A 13,603-nucleotide genomic window follows, 5' to 3' on the forward strand; every position below is an offset into this window, starting at 1 on the left:
GTTTTGCTGGCATGATAAATACTGAGATGGCTGCAAGGAGCTGCAGGAAAAGTCACTGGCAGACCGAGGAGCTCCAGAGCCTGGCAAACTACCTGGCAGCTCCACCATTTGCCTGTTCAAAAACAGGACACAGAATCATAGAATGTTTGGGTTGGAAGGGACCTAGACTTCATCTTGTTCCAGGGACACCTTTCACTAGGTCAGGTTGCTCAAAGCACCATCCAACCTGGTCTTGAACACTTCCAGGGATGGGACATCCACAACTTCTACGGTAAACCTGTTCCAGTGCCTCACCACCCTCACAGTGAACAATTTCTTCCTTAGATCTAATTGACCCAATACCGACCCCTGAGGAACACCACGCGTCACTGGTCTCCACCTGGACATTGAGTTGTTGACCACAACTCTTTGAATACGACCATCCAGCCAATTCTTTACCTAGTGAGTGGTCCATCCATCAAATCCACGTCTCTCCAATTTAGAGACAAGGATGTTGCGCAGGACAGTGTCAAATGCTTTGGACAAGTCCAGGTAGATGACATCAGTTGCTTTTTCCGTATTCACCAAGGCTGTAACCCCATTGTAGAAGGCCACCAAATTTGTCAGACACAATTTTCCCTCAGTGAAGCCATGTTGGCTGTCACCAATCACCTCCTTTTTTTTTTTTTTTCCTCATTTGCCTTAGCATAGTTTCCAGGTGTCCCCACACCTCTGCTTACTCTTGCAGAGCAAAGGCTTAGGGGCAGGTGAGCAACAGTGGAACTGGTTCACCAAGTGGATCAAGGTTATTTGGAGAAAAAGGCTGCACGTGGTATTTTGACTCCTGCCGTGATGGGGATGGGAAAGTGGCAGACCAGGGTGGTTGAGCCCAGGGATTTTGTTTAGAAGGTATGATGAAAGGTATAACCATGCCCCAGGACATGCTGGGGGCCGACCAGCTGGAAAGCAGCCTTGCAGAAAAGGACCCCGAGGGTCTTGGTGAACATCGAGTTGACGATGAGCCAGCAACATGCCCTTGCCACAAAGAAGGACAACAGTATCCTGGGCTGCATTAGCCACAGTATTGCCAGCAGGTCAAGGGAGGTGGTCCTTCCTCTCTGCTCAGCACTGGCAAGGCCACACCTGAGAGAGCACAGCAAAGGACCACTAAGATAATTAAGGGACTGGGGCATTTCTCCTATGAGGAAAGGCTGGGAGAGCTGAGACTGATCAGCCTGGAGAAGAGAAGGCTCAGGGGGATCTTATCAATGTATATGCAAAGAAGATGGAGCCAAGCTCTTTCCAGTGGTGTCCAGTGACAGGACAAAAGGCAGTGGGCACAACCTGGAACACAGGAGGTTCTGTCTGAACATCAGGAAACACTTTTTTTACTGCGAGGGTGACTGAGCAGTGGAACGGGTTCCCTAGAGAGGTTGTGGAGCGTCCATCCTTGGAGATACTCAAAAGCTGCTTGGACACAGTCCTGGGCAATGTCTCTAGGTGGCCCTCCTTGAGCGGCGGGGTTGGACTAGATGACCTCCAGAGGTCCCTACCAACCTCAACCCTTCTGTGTAACCCACTACGATGCAGCCTGTCCTGGCTGCCCCCCACACTCACCGCTCCGCAGCAGAACACCACTTTGTTCTGGATTAACTTCCTTCTCTCGCAGTAGGTGGTCGTTGGCACAACTAGCTGAAGACACCTGCCAGTCAGGCACCCCCCAGAAGCGGCGTGGCTGCCGTGGAATGGCTCCCACCATCACGGTGTGCCCCCGACCCTCTGCACCGTCCTCTCCAGCTCCTCAGTTTCCACAGTGGCTCTGAGAGGAAGGAAAGTGGGAGACACAGGGCTGAAACGATTCAGATGCTTTCCAGGAGAAGGGCAGGAGGTTATTGCCTGCCTGTGGGGTCACACAGCCAGAGAAGGCAACATTGAGGCTCAGCCTCTCCCAACCTCCCAAATCCAAAGGCCACATGCATCTCGGCCATCTCAGGCAGTGCTGTCACCTTGATTTCCATTTAAACCACAAATACCTTAAGCTGAACTGTGAATTCTCATACCTGGCTCCTTTTTATATCCCTTCTGCATGTCCTTCTGTATGAAACCCTGTGCATATGGACAGATCCTTGTTTCTTTCTGGCAATTGTTTCATGTCTTGGTTTCCAAGACACTGCAGATCACCAGCAACTTCCGAGCCTCCAGCTAGTCACTGGTCTTATGTTCACCTCCTGCCCCTTTCACCTACAGCACAGGACACTTTCTGGCCTTACAGACAAGGAGAAGAGCTTGCAATTGTTTTCTTCCAATAAGAGATGCTTGGCAGGGAAGACAGAAACCAGGAGCCTGACAGCCTTGAGCCATGATGGCCTCCCACCAGCCTCCCCCAGCACAGAGACCACAGTCCTTTCATGTGCACAGCACTCACCTGCTCAGATGTGCTCCTGGTGCACAAGGGAGATTAGCAGATGCAACACAGCTCCCCTGCAGTCATAATCCACTGGCACCACAGCTTTGAGGCCTGGAAGAGGGCAAGGTGGAGAGTCATTTCAGGCAGCAGCTTGTGGTGCAACACCTTCAGAGCGGCCAAGAGCCCTCAGGCACCTCCACCCTCAGCCCCTCTGTGGCAGGGGCAGCCCATGAGTTTTGCTGGCCCAGGAACCTCCAGGTGAAGAAGAAAATGCTGCCCATCCCTGGGGATCATGCCCTCCTGGCTTCCCTCCCCATGCAGCCCTTGACCAGAGGCTCACTGCAGTGGCCATCTGGAGGGAAGCCACTGTCTATCCCACTGGACATCCCAACCCAGCAGTGAGCACTGGTCTGAAGGCTCAGAACAGCAGAGCCAAGGAGATGAATGAAATCCCTGAAGGGATGCTCAGAGGGAGCAAACACTCATGTGCACCCCATTTCTAGCACCCTGGTCCAGCAAGTTCTGCATCCCATTATCTTGCAGGAGGGAAGCCAGCTTCAGCAGGTCACTCACTGTGCTCATTGCCTGACTCACCTGCCCCAGGAAATGGGCTGTTCTTTCATTCCATTTCCAATAAGATTTGTAATTAACAGGCAGCCATGGCCAGTCCCTGAGCGTCAGCCAGCCCAAAAGCCACCGTCAGCAGTGCTGGAGAAGGGCACTGCCAGCGGCCAGCCAGAACAACGATACAATACACCAGCTCCCAAGGAGCACTTGCAGCAGGGAAAATCAACGCCATAGCAAAACAAACCTCTGGTCCAAAACCTCAGCAAAAGCTCTTTGTAAAAATCAACTCCTCCTGGCACTTCAGATGGGGCCTGCACCAAGGCAGGTAGAAAAGCAAGTGAATGCCCGCAGCTGTGGGCAGGCACCAAGGTGGTAACACGCTGTGCTCTGCCTGCCTGGAAGGTTGCTGCTTCCCTCCTCCAACCCTGGGGGAGATTTGTACCATAACTTGCGTGGCACAGTCAACCACTGGCAAGAAAAATCAGAAACAGCGAGTCAGCACTGCATGGCAGGAGAAAACCATGTCCTTCCTGTGTGTGTCCATGCCAGGACAAATGCGCAGATCCATCTGCAACCTTTCTCCTTCCCATGTTCCTCTGCAGTCACAGCCCTTTGCTCCCCAGCAGCGGCTGCCTTTCAGGAGAATGGGTCCATCAGGAGAGGCTGACACACTGACACCACAAATCCATCCCAGCCAAGACCTCAACACCAGTCACCAGGTGATGGTAGCCCTAGCCAGCAGTGCACACACCTAGCACAAGGGGCTGCACTATGTTTTGCCAGCCCAGATACTGTCGTTTGAAGCACCATGCTGGGAAATGCCAGGATTCTCCAGCCCACCACAAAAGTGTTTCCAAGCATACTTTATGAGGACGACCTGCCCATCAGCCTGGGATGGAGAGCAGCTGGAGCACAGCACTGCTCCTCAACCTCCTCAAGATGTAAGGCATTGTGTCCGGGGGAGGTTCCCATCTCCCTTCCCCTAGCCTTGGAGTTTCTCTTGTCTGTGTTTAGCTCTGCCTCCCAGGGCAGTTCTTCCCTGGTGAGAGCCCAGCCAGCTCACAGCAGGACTCAGCCTCTTACAGCACCCAGTGGGAGACTACCACCTCCCTAGAGAGCCTGGAAGTAACACAGGGACCAGAGACTCCTTCATCAACAGCAGGAATGAGGAGGCAACACCTGGTCACCTCCTCCTTCTCCTCCTCAGCTGGGCATCTCTGGAGCCCTGCTTCTGGCTGCCTGGATGGGACAGAATGAGGTCCAGATCCTCACCAGCTCAGCTGAGCAGCACAGTTACTATCTATTGGCTGCAGCACATGGGGCTTCATATGTCCAAGTCAGCCTCTCCTAAGCACTAGTGTTTCAGCCCATGTTAGTGCTCTAAGGTGGGACTTAAAGGGCTTTGCCTGTTGTGGGAAGCCCAGCCAGAGCTCCTCCTGCTCTCTGCCCTGTCAAGCTCCCAGGCCCCCTCAATGCTCAGAGGACAGGAGGGGCCCTGTGCTTTTGTCAGGTTCTCCCAGCACCTGGGTCCAGAGCTATGCCAGGCACAGCCTTCCTCTCTTCCTCCCACCCGGTGAGGCCTGGGGAAGGGCACTATGCTTCGACAGCCACGAAACACCCAGTGCCAAAGGACCTGCAGGGAGGGAGTGTGTCCCAGGCGCTGGGGCAGAGACCCTGCGTTCCCTGAGATCACTGAGACCCTGATGTGGGATGACACAGCCAGGCCTGGGCAGAGTCATGGACTTAGCTTACCTGCTGGTTTATTTTTATTTGCACATCCAGGGGGAACCCAGGATTAACAGGCCGTGGTCTCAGTCTGGTGGCAGCAGAGCAGGATGGTGGGTGAGCAAGGGACCCTGGCTGGGTGATGCAGCAGCTGTACCACATGCTGGGCTGCAGCCTGCAAAAGGATCTGTTCCTGCTCTAACTGTACTGTACCAGTCCAAAAAGAAGCGGGACGGGGTGGGGGCAGCTCTGCCAGCCAGGGGGCATCTGTCGTGGGGCAGGACCTGCAGAGTCCTTGGAAAGGAGAGCCCAGTAGGCCTGGCAGCACAGCACTGATGCAAGGAAGAAAGCAAGAGCTGTGCCCAAAGGGGCCATGCTCACACAGAGAGGATCCGTGTGTCTTCCCGGAGCAGCACTGCCAGCGAGTCAAGGGCACATGCGGCCCGTGGACAAGTCTTTGGTCTGGGCATTGCTGCCTGGGGCAGAGTGTCATGCTCAGGGGCTGGCAGGGCCAAGAGGGGTCCTTACACCATTTAGGTCACAAAAAAAACCCCAAACCAATCCCAGACTGCCTTTTGTTGCCTTCCTCCCTCCTGCTCCCTCTCCTGGGAAGTGCTAAGGAAAACTTAGTCTCACTGGGGGTGAAGCAGGAACCATGCAGCCAGGAAAGAGAGGGGCTGGTGTTACAAGAGGGCAAATAATCATCCTCCATACAAGCAGAGCACAAGTCAAGAGAAGAGGCAACAGAAACTGCTGGAAACGGACTGCCTGGAGGATAAGTCAACAGCTCCATCAGTCCTATCTGAACGCAAGCAGAAGGAAGGAAAGCTAACCCGTGCAAGTGCAAACCCAGAAGCTCCCTGGCACAGGCTTAGAGCAGAGCTTGAGAAGCACTGGCAGGCAGAAAGTTTCCATCACAACCTCAAAGGATGGCAGCACCAGCAGCCATGCTGTCACCAGGAAGGAGTTTCTCCACAGCCTGACAGATCAGGCATATCACCGTCAGGAGAGAGACAGATGCATGAGGCTGGGGACCACCTCCAGCACTATCCATAGGAGAGGTGGCAACCCTGTAGAGAAGCTGGTTAGAGGGACACTGGAGGAACAGACTGCCTGAAGGGAAAGATGACCAGCCTAGACTTGGCTCTGTCACTCCCTGGGATTCAGGTTGGGGAGGAAGGAGCTGATGCTTGGTGGAAATGAGGGAGAGAGAGGGAGGATGCAGAACGAGGGAGCATCCTTGCCCCACTGCAAGGGCAAGTGCTGCTCTCAGGGGTCCTCAGGAGGCCTCCTGCCATGCCAGATTTATGCAGCTGCAGAGCTTCGCTCAGTGCTGGCCCCTGTGCAGGTAACAAGGCCCTGTGCAAGGCCAGAGGGCAAGAATGGGGCAAAAGGCAGTGCCTGTGTAGGAGTGTGAGCTCCTAGAAACCACCAGAGACAGCTTCTACAGAGACAGACCTGACACCTCCCTCCACCCCGCAGCACTCATGTTCGTGAGATGCTGCTGCTGCCCTTCCTCCCATCCCATGGGAGGGGAACACTGACAGGGTGCAGAAGCCCCTGAGGACACAGTAGCGCTCCCCACAGGGCACCTTGCTAGGGCTCCAGGCTGCAGCAGGCTCCTGAGGGGCTGAGGTCTGCCCAGCGACATGCAGTGCCTCCACAGACCCAGCCCCACACACAGGTGCCGTAGGGACTGAGCCCTTCCGCTCAGCCATCCCAGGATAACACAATGAAACCTCTCCTGGGAGCTCAGGGAGCCAGAGCAGAGCTCCCAGCCTGGAGGCTTACCCCTGCTCCCTCTGATGCCCCACGTCTTCGGATGGATCGCCTCTGAACACCTTGCCTGGGTGCCTCGCGTGCCGGCAGTGATGCTGACAATAGCCTGCAGCTGGGAAGGGGGGCTCGCAGGGTCTACAGGCAGATCCTACTATGCAACGGCCACCTGTGTACGACTTTCCCCCACGTCCAACCCCCCTCACCAGCCTCCCCTCCATGCACGGCTGCCCCCCTCCCCAGTCAAAGAATGAAAAGCAGCTTAAAATCCAGCAGGACAATCAGGCAGCTCTCCAAAGCCGGCAGCACCCCCTGCTCACCCAGCACCAGCAGGCTCAAACCTCAGCGATACAGCCCACGGCTGCCCGGCTCCAGCGTTCGACCCGGAGCCCAGGAAACCTGCAGCAGGCAGGGCAGGGAAATCCCATGTAGCAGCCGCTCACGGGGAGGACAGCCCAGGTTGAGGACAGACCTTTGTCTCTGCCTGCCTGTCTCGCTCGCTTGCTGCCGGAGGAGGAAGAGGGGGCGGTGGGGGACAGCGAGCAAAGATAACACCCCTAGGAGGGATGTCACAGCCACGTTAATCACTTGGAATTCCAGCCAGTGCAGACCCCGGCACCGCAAATATGGGCAGCAAATGCAGATGCTCAAAGCTCTGAAATAATTGGATCCTTTCACAAGAGCTGAGCCCAGAATCCAGCACAGGAATTCAGTCCCCGCTGGAAGTCGAGAGATCAAATACACGGAGAGGCAGGCGCAGCAGAAGCAATCCTCAGCCACTGCTGTATCCAGCTCCACAGCCCCCGGCGCTGCTCTAATCTCAGGTGCCTTCTCAGCGGGAGCGAGGGTGAGGGAGGACCGCAGCGGAGAGCCCGAGCCCCCAGCAGAGCCGAGCCGAGGACTGGCCCCTTCCCATCCAACTTACTCCACTTGTGGCAAGGTGCAGAAACGCTGCCAGTGCAAAAGAGGGTTTTGCGGAGGAAACCAGCGGCCTCGAAGCCTTGCTCGACCGGAGGAGCAGCCCACAGAAAGGAGACCCCCGAAGCTGCCGGCTGGCCTCTGCAGCCCTGCGACGGAGATGCCCGGCCCAGCAGCCCTGCCAGCCCGCATCACGTTCCCGGCGAGACGCGCACACGGCACATGTAGGCTCCTGCTCGGCGCCTCAACGGCAATGAAAAGGCACAGAGGCTTCTGCCAGAAAACAAAGAGGCAGCGGCAGAGCTGGGGGTGGGGAAAACTCTCCGCTGCCCAAGAGGATCCCTGCAGAGGCAGCAGGATGCTGCTGGGCTCCACCGCGACTACTCACCCCTGCCAGCCGGAGGTGGCACCCACTCGCCCAGCTCAGGGAGTCCAGAGGGTGGGCCAGCCCCAGCTCCCCTCCCCGAGGCAGCGCCGGGTGGGAAGTGCTGGAGGACGCAAGCCAGGCCCAGGACAACAGCTGGCCACGAGGGGAAAATTCCTCTGGGCTGGCTCTGCTTCATAAAAAGCTGCGTCTTTTCACCTCGGGATAGCTTCCACGCGTCACCGCTCCCAGGGGGAAGGTGCAGCCGGCACCGTGCCAGCAAGCTTTGCCACCTGGGCAATCCATGGAGCCCAACAGCATTGACCTTGCAGAGGCACGGCGGCCTTGGCAGCCACCCCGGGGCAACAAAGAAACTGCCTGCAGCCCAAGCAAGTCCCTGGCCACCCAGGCACAGGGACATGTCAGCCAGCTCCTTTCCAGTCCCCCCCTCCCTCTCCAGGGACGGTGACCCCAGGGACAGGGACCTGGGCCACTGGATGACCATGCAGACTGTCTGCTTCTCTCCAGACCTCGGTGCCAACTGCAACCGATGGAAAATTTTGCACCCTTGGTGATTACAAAGCCACATGCCTGTGCATGTCACAGGACAGCTGTGAGAAGGCAAATGGGTCCCGGCAGAGGGGCAGGGACCACTTCTGCTCTGCACTTGCACGACACCTGGGGTCTCCAGCCATGACCAGAGCACTGATGCGCTGTCACATTTCAAGTTCAGTAAGGACATTTGTCCAAGGGAGGCACGCCCCAGGTCCAAGAAGGACTAGTCCCTCACCATAATAAGTGATGCACAAATGTTGGCATTAACAGTCCTTTTTATCTGATGTCCCAAGAGAAGGAATGATGCCCTGGGCTTGGTGTCTGCATTAGAAGCCCTTCGAATCCTATCCCGACCCATTTAACTCGACCCTAATGGAAAAGCAAATGCTTACTGGTGACTCCCATCCCATCAGCTCCTTGTCCCAGGCCACGTGCTGTGGAAGCGCAATACAGGGACAGAAACATGAGCCTCTGACAAGGAGCTCCGGTGGCATGGTGATGCTTTGCGAGCCAGGAGAAGATAGCACAGCAACCAGTGGGTGATAGGACCCCTTTTGCTCCCATCTCTGCTATCACCTCTTTTCTCTCTCCAGTCACTGCCACATACAACCACAGCCATCCACAGCCCCATCTTTCCTCCTTACCAAGCCAGCTCCTCCTGTACTCTGATGCTGCCCTGTAGCCATCTACACTGCCTGATACCAGATGCACAATACTTCACCTTCCCCCTGTCCTTCACATGGCAGCTGAGCTCTGCATCCCCACAAGCACGCTCCTCTTCACTTCCACCCTAACCCTGTCCTCCACCACCATGAGACCCTGCTCTTGTTCACATGCCCTGCCATGAACATCCCGAATGCCCCCAGCTCTTTCCCTGTGCTCTGCTGTCTCCTGGTTGCTGCAGCTCATACCATAACTTAGCCCAGTCTCCCCCCGTCCCTCACTGCCACCCACCTACACCCCTGCACGCACTCCCCTGACAGGTCCTCAACACCCGTCTGCAAAAGCCACAGCAACGTTACCTTTCCCTACCTCCCCGAACAGTCACCAGGGCACCACAGAGCAGCGGAGAAGGTCCTAGGGACACTGCATTACCCCGAGCAGCTCTGGACACAGGCACCAAAGCTACGTGCGGAGAAAAGGAGCAGACAAAGTGCTTGCGGTGGGGAGGACAGCAAGGATTGTGTATGCAGTGTTCCCCCCATGGGAACTGCCCGTCCCCACTGCAATCCCTCTTGCGATACACTTCCTTTTACCGTAAGGGCCCTCCAAGGGAGGTGCTTGGGCGCAGGCACTCGAGCCTGCAGCTGGGCTCAGTGTTACCAAGCTGCAGCCTGCAGATAAGGCTGCAGCAGCTGTGGGGACATTCAGCATCTTTCCCACTCCCCGTTCTAGACATCTACATGGCACGGGGGGAGGAGATACCACACACACGCACACACACATGGCTGTGCGCACCCACCCAACTCTACCCCTTTCCAGCAGCGATTTAGAAAGTCTCAAGTCTTGCACAGGCCAGAGCAGCAACAAGGGCTGGGCAGGGATTCAGGCCATAAGGGTAAGGCTTTGTCCATCTTTGATTGTAAGGGCAGGGCTGTTGCAGGGAAGGAGGATTTCCACCACAAATTCAACGTCCCGTGCCTCGTCACAACAAAGTCTCCTTCCCATGGCACACAAGGTGAAAGAGAAACACCCTGCCAGTATCAGGAAAAGGGTGTCACAGCTGTCACCTGAACACTTGCGCTGTTGCCTGTAATGGAGGCCAACATGTGAGTGCACAAGTCCCTCTGAAGGGAAACGAGGGCGTAGGAGGGACCGGCATGCCTGACTGCAGGCATATCCATACACATGGCAGTGAGAGACAGTCTAACTCCTGGTGCTTCGTGTTAGGTGGAGGCCAGAGGGGACCTGCCCTCAGGGCTATCTGGCAGGTGCAGCCTGCAGGGACTGCATGGCACTGGGGCACTGGCATATCAGCATCCCCCGTCTTCGCAGAGGTGATAGCGAACAGGGACAGGCTTGACACACAGCTGCGTCCCCAGGCAACCCACCTGCACAGGACATGAGCCCCCGCGTCACCCCCTGAAAGACTCAAAGGACTCCATGCAAACTCTGCTTGCTGCCACTGTTGCAGCCCGTGTTTTGCTGTGCTGCTTCTGCAGGAACACACAAAGCTCAGAGACCTCAGACACTGGCTTAACCACGGTGACCGGGTCCAAAACACCTTCAACCCTGTTGGCAGCCATGCCACTGGGGACACAGATGTCCCCTCCGAGACCTCACCCTTCTAGGAAGATGGAGCCCGCAAGAGACCCGAGAGCGCTCCATGGACTACCAGGAACCAGCTCATCCCTGGCCACACAGCAATTTACCTGTGCTGCTGGGAATGGACCTCAGAGGCCTCTTGGCTCAGACCACCGGACCTTGCTGCTCTCAATGTGGATGGTGTTGTAAGAGAGGTGTCCAAGTAACGCAAAAGTGCCCAGAGTATGGAATGGACTACTGGGGAAGGGAATGCACACGCTAAGCGAGACAGCAGCCCAGCATCAATGAACCCAAGGGAAAGACTGAGAGGAGCAACTTGAGAACGGATCTGGGGACAAACACAGCCTCATGGAAATGTCCTAGACCTTGAAAACCCACATAAAAGCATCTGGGGAGCCTGGACATCCTCCCAGCATCTGCTAGACGGAGAGGCAGATGTAGCTACTGCTGTGGGTCAGCTCTGCCCAGGTACCGTGGCTACACGCAGCCCCTTTTGCTCTGGTTCATTATTGTTGCAGATGGGACAGGGCAAACACTAAAGCCCCTTTGAGCACTTACACACCTGACAGAGGCTTCTGCAGCATCAGGCTCCAGGGTCAAAGCTCAGAGACACAATAAATCACAGAACTAAGTTGTTTCTGAACACAAGGCTGGTAAGGCTGCCAGCAGCCAGCCTTGCAGAAGGACAGGATCAGGAAAAGAGCAGCCATGAGAATAAAAGGCTGGCAAAGAAACAGAAAATACTGGGAGCAAGTAATTCTTTCCAGACAGTCCTTTGGGCTCATCTCAGCCTCCATCTGCTCCCTATCTGCTCAGGATGGTCAGGCAGCTGGAGCCTTTAAAAAGGCTACTGAAGACTTCCCCCGCAATCACCACTGTCTCTGGGACAGGCACGACAGGGAAGATAAACCTGGAGCCCTTCCAGCTGGGGGGCTGGGGGCCAGCATCCTCCCCAGACTCCCAACAATGCCAGCACGCCCCTACAGATCGCAGCTCTGCACTGCCAGCAGAGCAGGGCGGATGGTTTGTTGTCCCGTGCTTTACTGCCAACGGGCTTTTTGTGTTTGCGCAGGGAGGGAATAACGTGGACCTCTGGAGAGATGGCTAAGATAGGTGGGGGCAAAGCAATGAGCCGGGCAATGCTGCTAAGGCTGTGCCTCCGTGCCCTGGCACTGCTAATACCAGGCGGATAAGACTAACAAAACCAGGAGAAGCGGATGGACAGAATAACCCTCTGACCCCTCCATTTACCTTCAACTGGTCAGTCCAACAGGCCATGAGCTGCTACATTGCCAAATGCCCAAAGACTTGCAGACTGGCGAACAACGATGGTGGGAAGGGACCGCAGAGGGTTTTGGCCCAATGCTGCTCACAGCAGAGTCAATGTCAAGTAGATGCTCAGGGCTTGCCCCTGCCAAGGGCTGAAGGTCTCTGGATGTAGGGACTGCTTCCCCTTCTCTAGGCCCTGCTCCAGAGTCTAGCCACCCTTGTGGGGAAACATTTTTCCTAATACCTAATTGGAGCTTCCCTTGTGTGTCTTTGCTTCTCATCCTGTCCCTGGGTGCTTCCCAGAAGAGCCTGGTTTCAGCTTCTCTCCAAACCCACAGCTGCTGGCAGTGGTGAGAGCCCCCTTTGTTGCCTTCCTCTTCCCAGGCTGCACAAACCCACCGTGCTCAGCCTCTGCTCACTGCAGCACACTTGCAGCCCCACAGCTCGGCCAGAGCTCCAGGGCATCTCTGGAGAGTGCTAGAGCCTATTAGTCTCCATCCTGCCCAGCCAAGGGTGCCACCAGGGAGGACAAGAGGTACCTGCAGCCAGCCCCAAGCAGCAGACACCTAGATACCTTGGGGGTGTTGAAAAATAAGGGACTCACCTCAACACTGAGACCAGCCGGGCTGTTTTCATTCAAGCATTTGATCCTTGCTCTGGTTGGAAGTGAAACCAAGCACCTATGTCAGTGCCTGCTGCAAGACACCTAGGGTATCCCGAGTCGGGAGTCCGAAGTACCTGCTAAATACAGACAGCTTTGTCTTCACTGCTGTGGCACCAATACCAGGCCTACCTCCATCAAGCCAACAGGGGACCTGCCTTCAGGAGTGATGAGCAGGACCACCAGGAGTCAAACTCAGCAGAGACCAGCTGGGCTAGATGGAAACTCAACAACACAGGGTAGGTCCCTGGATGAGGAAAGCAGCCATCCATGTCCTCCCCAATGGCCCCCTGGGTCTGCAGAGGAGTCCAGATCACACAAGAGATTCCAGAGCCAACAACCAATCACGTCCCCAGATTTGCAGCACATCATCCCCGTTCCAGCTCTCCCTCAATGCAGCATTCCCTCAATCCAGAGCTATCTATTTATCCTTGTCTGCCCCAGCAGGGACCACTGATATTTCCATCCTTTCCCTGCTCTCTCCAAGCAGATGGGAAGGTTACTGGGCAGGATCTGACCAGGATAGAGATTTGCTCATCTTGCCCAGTGCTGGCTGGACACCCCACTGCCTGCATGAGGACAAGGATCTAGCCCATGCACCAGAGGCTGGGGTACCTGGTCACTGCACCGTCTTCAGTCCCACCTGGGAAAGCCCCAGCACTGAGGATACCACAGGCCTCTCTGGGACAGCAACATACCCATGGCTGGAGGAGATGTGGGCAGAGAATGGGTTCAGTACGTGGCCAAGCTGGATCCCGGCCCGCTCCCAAGCTGCAGGCACTGCCTCCACCTGTTAAGCCCTGCGGCTTTCCCAACTCTCCTCCAGCACCCTCACCCCTTCCCCCGGGGGATCTCGGCATGGGCTGCCAGCCTCTTGAGCTCCCTTAAAGCCCAGCCCTGGGCAAGCACTTGCCCTCTGCTTCCCACTGACTCATCCCCCTGTGATTCACTCCCTCCTCCTGCCTGACTCACCCATTCCTGCCACAGCCCTGTGCACGCACACGCGTGTGTGAGCGTGCAACCCGGCCGCAGTGGTCAGGGCAATGCCACAAACTCTGCAAGGCAGCAACCCGGGCGGAGAGCCGAGCTGGGCTGTGCCAGGGCCCTCACCTCCCAC

At 56.3% G+C, this 13,603-nt stretch overlaps 1 protein-coding gene across 3 annotated transcripts in view; it reads right to left on the reverse strand.

Annotated features, from left to right (window-relative positions):
• ATOSB (atos homolog B) overlaps positions 1-13,603 on the reverse strand; it is a 43,020-nt gene that overhangs the window by 7,141 nt on the left and 22,276 nt on the right. For 2 of the 3 annotated variants that reach the window (XM_086629136.1, XM_086629139.1), the window contains exons 3-4: positions 2,405-2,497; positions 1,597-1,798 (exon numbers count right to left, since the gene is read on the reverse strand). The gene's annotated coding sequence lies outside the window, so the exon portion shown is untranslated. Of the gene's footprint in view, positions 1-1,596; positions 1,799-2,404; positions 2,498-9,313; positions 9,338-13,603 lie in introns of those variants that run through there. The other variant, XM_086629138.1, reaches the window with a different exon arrangement.

Source organism: Tauraco erythrolophus, chromosome Z (assembly GCF_009769465.1).
Source record: "Tauraco erythrolophus isolate bTauEry1 chromosome Z, bTauEry1.pri, whole genome shotgun sequence".
In the NCBI taxonomy this organism is placed as follows: domain Eukaryota; kingdom Metazoa; phylum Chordata; class Aves; order Musophagiformes; family Musophagidae; genus Tauraco; species Tauraco erythrolophus.